The sequence below is a fragment of the Sciurus carolinensis genome, chromosome X (genome assembly GCF_902686445.1).
Source record: "Sciurus carolinensis chromosome X, mSciCar1.2, whole genome shotgun sequence".
Lineage (NCBI taxonomy): Eukaryota > Metazoa > Chordata > Mammalia > Rodentia > Sciuridae > Sciurus > Sciurus carolinensis.
In genome coordinates this window covers 85,498,653-85,504,231 of record NC_062232.1, presented here as the reverse complement: position 1 = coordinate 85,504,231, position 5,579 = coordinate 85,498,653, and positions in this window count along the sequence as shown.

Here is a 5,579-nt window from a genome sequence, read left to right as displayed (position 1 = left end):
TTTATATTGCAAACCCACTAGAATGTAAGCTACATAAGGTGGATTTCTGCTGTGTTCATTACTGTATCTCTGGCACCTAGAACATATGGGAGATGATTTACATCAATACATATTTGTTGAATGTATGCATGAATTAGTGGAAGTGAGATTCATTCCACACAGTAAATATTTACTCATCCTCCAAGTTCTGTTGTTTTTATTATGTAAGGACATACACCTCACACAGCATGGATTATCACAATCTCCAAATGAGTGAAATAAGATATTCGAGTGCATGATCACAAGTATAAACCAATTTACCTTTGAGGAGAGGTGTGACATGGTCCTATCATCCCCTAACAAGAAGGCTGCAGAGTTATGAGAGCCAAGAGATAAGGAGAGTCAATGTAAACTCTGTGGGAACCTTAATGAAACTCTTCTGCATGGGTAGTGAATTGCTCTCAAGTGGCTAATTGGATGAGTGAAGATTCTGAGGGTCCATCAAGGGAGAAATGATGCATACCAGGATGTTGTCAATATATCTTCCCTAGCTGGAGCTCTACCACTCTGTCGTGCCTTGGGCACTGAACAGAGAAGCCAGCAACAAAGGCAGGGAAACTAGATTACTGGTACCACCCTGGGGTTGATATCTGATGTGTCTTTAAAGATGGGAAGGAACTGGTTACCCCCTTCAGCTGCCTCCCCCAAATTCAGACATCCCAGTTTTTTTCTACAAAACCTATACTTAAAATTTCATTAAGCTGGGCACAGTGGTGCATACCTGTAATCCCAGCAGCTCAGGAGGGTGAGGCAGGAGGATCACAAGTTCAAAGCCAGCCTCAGCAACTTAGCAAGGCCCTAAGCAACTCAGTGAGACGCTGTGTCTAAATAAAATATTTTAAAAAGGTTGGAGATGTGGCTCAGTGGTTAAGCACCCCTGGGTTCAATCTCTGGTACCAAAAACAAACAAACAAACAAAAAAAAACAAAACAAAACAAAAAAACATTTTTTTCTTCATTAAAAGAAGGTTAAGTCTTTGAAGTGTCAAACTTGAACCATTCTCCCAAATTGAATATGTCTAACACACCTAAATTTTGGTTCAACCTTGCTCCATTTGGGTCTAGGATTGAAAGCCTCACAGCCACAACTGCCCACAAACACATTCGGCCCCATCTTCTTAAGTCTCGAGGGCTAAAATGCTTCCTGCCTCTGCCACCAATGCTTCTAAGCATAAGTAGATAAGCCCCCACTTAGGAGTACACTGTCACTTCCTTGGAAGTTGAAAATGACCCTGAAAAGGAAAATTCACACATAGCAAAAAGATGCAGACTTGTTCCTTAGAGATCCAAGTGCAATGCCCCAGTAATTGTCAGCAAATTTTTTAAAAGGCATCTTTTATTTCAAATCCCCTCCAATTTCTTACCCCAATGCTTCTAAAATGTGACTAAAGCTCTGGGAGTTTCCTCAGATTTGGAATACAGTCTGCCTTTTAAGGTACCACGCAGGCCACTTTCTATTTCAATGAGATAAGGAATGGTGGGGGTGGGGGGCACACCATATGAGTAATTGGAGTTGGATTCAGGAAGCTATATCAATTGATTCTCCAAATTTGCCCCTCAAAATACAGCCCTAGAAGTCACTGAATTTATAAACAATACCCATCCCAATATGGACCTGCTGCTTCTCAAATGGAGGGTTCAGGAAGGCTGCATGTCAGCAGGGTGCAAATGCAATTTTTCCTGCATAGGACTGAAATGGGATGTACTCTTTCCTGGAATGAAAGATTTATGAAAATGTGCTTAATCCATTTTTAGCAGCTTGGTAGTTTTTTTTTTTTCATGACAAAATAATGTATTTCATCCTGAAAGCATGTTGACTATTGTAGCTTCTATACCAACTCAGCACAGCAATGAAGTCACTTCTCAGACCAGCATGGCAGCTACGCACCATAGTTTGATACTAGGAAGAAAATGTTATGGGGCAAGGACAGACACAACTTTGTACCCTTTCCACAGCAGAAGATGCTGAGTTCAACTTCAGAGAGTGTAATTTCCTTTTGGCACAGAGAATTCTTGGAATTGGCTTATTCAATCCCTTGCAACAGCTTACCCAGTTCTTTGTCTCCTTTCCTCCTGTCTTTACCAAGGGTTTGTTTCTAGCGCCTTAAGAAAACTATACATCTTCATCATGCCACTCAACATGTGCTCATTGCTGCAACCTCACACAAGAAGGCATATGTCCTTTAGGAAACTGACCCTGCCATGCTGTCAGCACTCAGGGATCCCCTGGGACACATGGGAGGTGAGACCTCAGACAATGGATCCATCCCCTAATTTTCCATTAGGTAAGAATTCGAGATGACTGAGTGTGAGACCATAGGCCCAAGGGGCAAGAGAATAAAAACTGCTTCCTTGTTTCTCCTTATGACCATTGCCTCATACTGGCCCTCTGTGTGTCAAACTTATCATTATTTGACATAAAGAGATGAAGAGGCAGTGACCTTGAGAACGTGTCCCTGGGTGCCCAGGATGCATCTTTTAATAAATTGCCTATAGTGTGCTGGGGGTTTGGTGGGTAATGTGTCTTTGTTCTTAGAGAGCTCTCAATATAGTAGGGGGAGAGAGGCAAGTAAGGGGAACTGTGGTAGAGTATGACCATGCTGAGAAGGGTGAGGGTCCTGGGAGAACATAGGGACGGTCTCCTGACTCAGACCTAAGGGTAGTAGGGGAAGTTCAAGAACTCATCTTTGACAAAGTGACAACAAAACTCAGTCCAGAACAGAAAGAGTGGAGGGAGGAGTACTTTGTAGGGAACAACATGTGAAAATACCTAGAACTGGCCAGGCATGGTGGTCCATACCTGTAATCCCAGTCACTCAGGAGGCTGAGGCAGGAGAACCACAAGTTCCAGGCCAGGCTGGGCAACTTAGTGAGACCCTGTCTCAAAATAAAACACAGGGGCTGGGGATATAGCTCAGTTAGTAGAGTGCTTGCCTAGCATGCACAAGGCCCTGAGTTCAATCCCCAGCACCACAAAAAAAAAAAAAAAAAAAGAAAGAAACAGAGAAAAAGGCTAGGGATATAGCTCAGTGGTACAGTGTTTGTCTAGCATTTGCAAGGCCCTGTGTTCGATTCTCCAGTTCTGTGTGGGAAAAAAAAAAAACGCAACACTCAGAATCAGAAAGACAAAATAGACAACTCTAGACACATCAGTAAAGAAGAGGAGTAACCGATCAAACAGTGTCTTGGACTGCAGACTGAGAGCAGGGGAAGTGACATGATTGATCAGGGTTGTCAGAGGTAGGAAGTTACACAAAGGAGACAAGCCCCCCCCTTAATTCTCCAGCCTGAAGCTCTGCCCTGATAGGTTCTGTAAGGCTCAGTTCAGGCCAGTGGAGTGGGATTGCTATACTTGAGAGAAACAAGGAGGAAGGGGTGAGCAGACAAAAGGGTGGATACAGATGTTTCTAGAATAAATAGTTTTTTGCTTTATGTATCATATAGGCATTATTTGAGTTTATAATATTCTCAGTCCCAATCCCAAAAGCTCAGCTCAGTCATCAATATTTCAGCATATATTCTTGAAAATGATCTTCCCTTTCACTTGTGGTTTGAAAATTCCTCTTCCTTAGTAATACCACAGGCAAAGGGAGATACTGCACAAATTCCACACATGCATATTTTGTTATTAATCCCTCTATATAGCCAATGGGCTCCTGGCGAAAAGCTTCCAATCCTCACAAACTCCTCTCTGACCAGGTTGGGGAGGCTGCAGTCAGCCTGAGGACTGATCCATGTAATTTGGCATTGACCCTTTCCCCAGTACACACTCAAATTCATCAGACCTGCCAGGTGTCTTGGCGCAGGCCTGCAATCCCAGCGGCTAGGAAAGCTGAGGCAGGAGGATCACGTGTTCAAAGCCAGCCTCGGCAACTTAGTGAGGCCCTAAGCAACTCAATGAGACCCTGTCTCTAAATAAAATACAAAAAGGACTGGGAATATTGCTCAGTGGTTAAGCACCCCTGGGTTCAATCCCCAATACAAAGAAAAGCAAATTCAGCAGACCTGGTGGCTGAGTTTCCACTGAAAAGGAAATGAAAAGCCTTGGCTTCTTAATGATGTAATTTAGGAGGAAAGAGTCTGAGACTGAAGGTAGAGAGAAAAGAAAAAGACACAGAAAGTGAGATGCAGAGAAGAAGTAGGAAGGTACACTAGAATGGAGAGAGGACAGATGAAAGAAAACTTCAGTGAGAGAGGGAGGAAAAGAAGAAAGGAGAGAAAAGGCAGGAGGAAAAGGCACTGTGTGGGAGGGGGTCCCAGAGCTGCTTAGATGATGTACACATGATGCACGGGAAACTTTGGGCAAGGGTCAGGCAGGAGAAAATGGAGCTGCTGGAGCACCTGAATGCCATAAGCAAATGTGTAGAAGGCAAGAGAGGAGGCAAGCCCACCCCCTCTGCCTCTTCTCCATCCAGTGCTGGAGATGGATAGGTCTCTGTGCTCTGCCCGCACTGGGAATCCTCTGAAACTTGCAAAACCTGCAGCGTCCCAACCTTGCTCTGCCCTGCCCCAACCCAGGACAGTTGTCTCTTCCCTTGAGCAGGGCTAAGGACGGGGTGTCAAGGAGGAGGGATTATGAGAGCCAGAGGACCCCAAGTTCCCCAGGGAGGGCCTGAGGGAAGCAGGCAGGGAAAAGAATGCACAACTGTAAGGATGAAGGGGGATGGGGCAGACAGACAGACAGACTCTCAGGCAGGCAGACTACAAAGCAGAAGGGCTCTGAAGTTCCTCTTTATCATCCATCCTCTGTGCCTCCATCTAGAGGGTGGAGAAATGTTGCCCCTGCCCTTCAGCCTCCTCCTCACCTCCTTTCTGACCTAAAGCTATTACCCTGAGGATACCCAGTGGCTCTTGCCTAACCCTTTGAGGTCTTTTCACCCGTTACAAAAATCATTGGAACTTTACTGCTGGGTCCCAGCTTGGCTCTAGGGTAAAAGGAAAGTGTTGAGTGGGGGGCAGCAGGGTCACATATGTACCCTCCTCCAGCTGAAGAGTTGGAACCTGGACAGAACACCTCCAGCTCTTCCCAAGCAGTAGCGGCAGCTTAAGCTCCTCCCCAGCACACGGACACGCTCTGAACCCCACTCCAGCTGCTGGTGACTGTGCCTTTAAATTGCTGCTTTCGGAGGGTGCATCTAGGGGGAGGTGGGAGGGAGGGAAACATCTTTCCACCGGTCTCCCTCCTCCCTCCCCTCCAAGACTCTCCAGGGTTTAGAGAGTGATTGCTGCCCAAAGAGAATCTTTTTTGGCTCCCTGGCTGGCAGGCTAAGGCCCTCCGCAGCCCAAGGCGAGCCCAAGCAGAAGCCGGTAGGGTTATCTGTGTCAGGATCATTTCCAGGGGAATAGTTCTGGCCCCTGACTGGTAAAGACAGGGCAGAGAAGAGGCAGAAGAAGAAAGAGAGCGCAACTCCTAGCCCAGCCCCACGGGCTCCTTGGAGCAGCGCAAGTTGGAGGAAGGTTCTGTACTTTTGGCGTTCCCGCAGGGATATCCCCTCTCACCTTGGCAGCCAGGCTGAGAAAGGGCTCCAAGGTCCCCTCGGA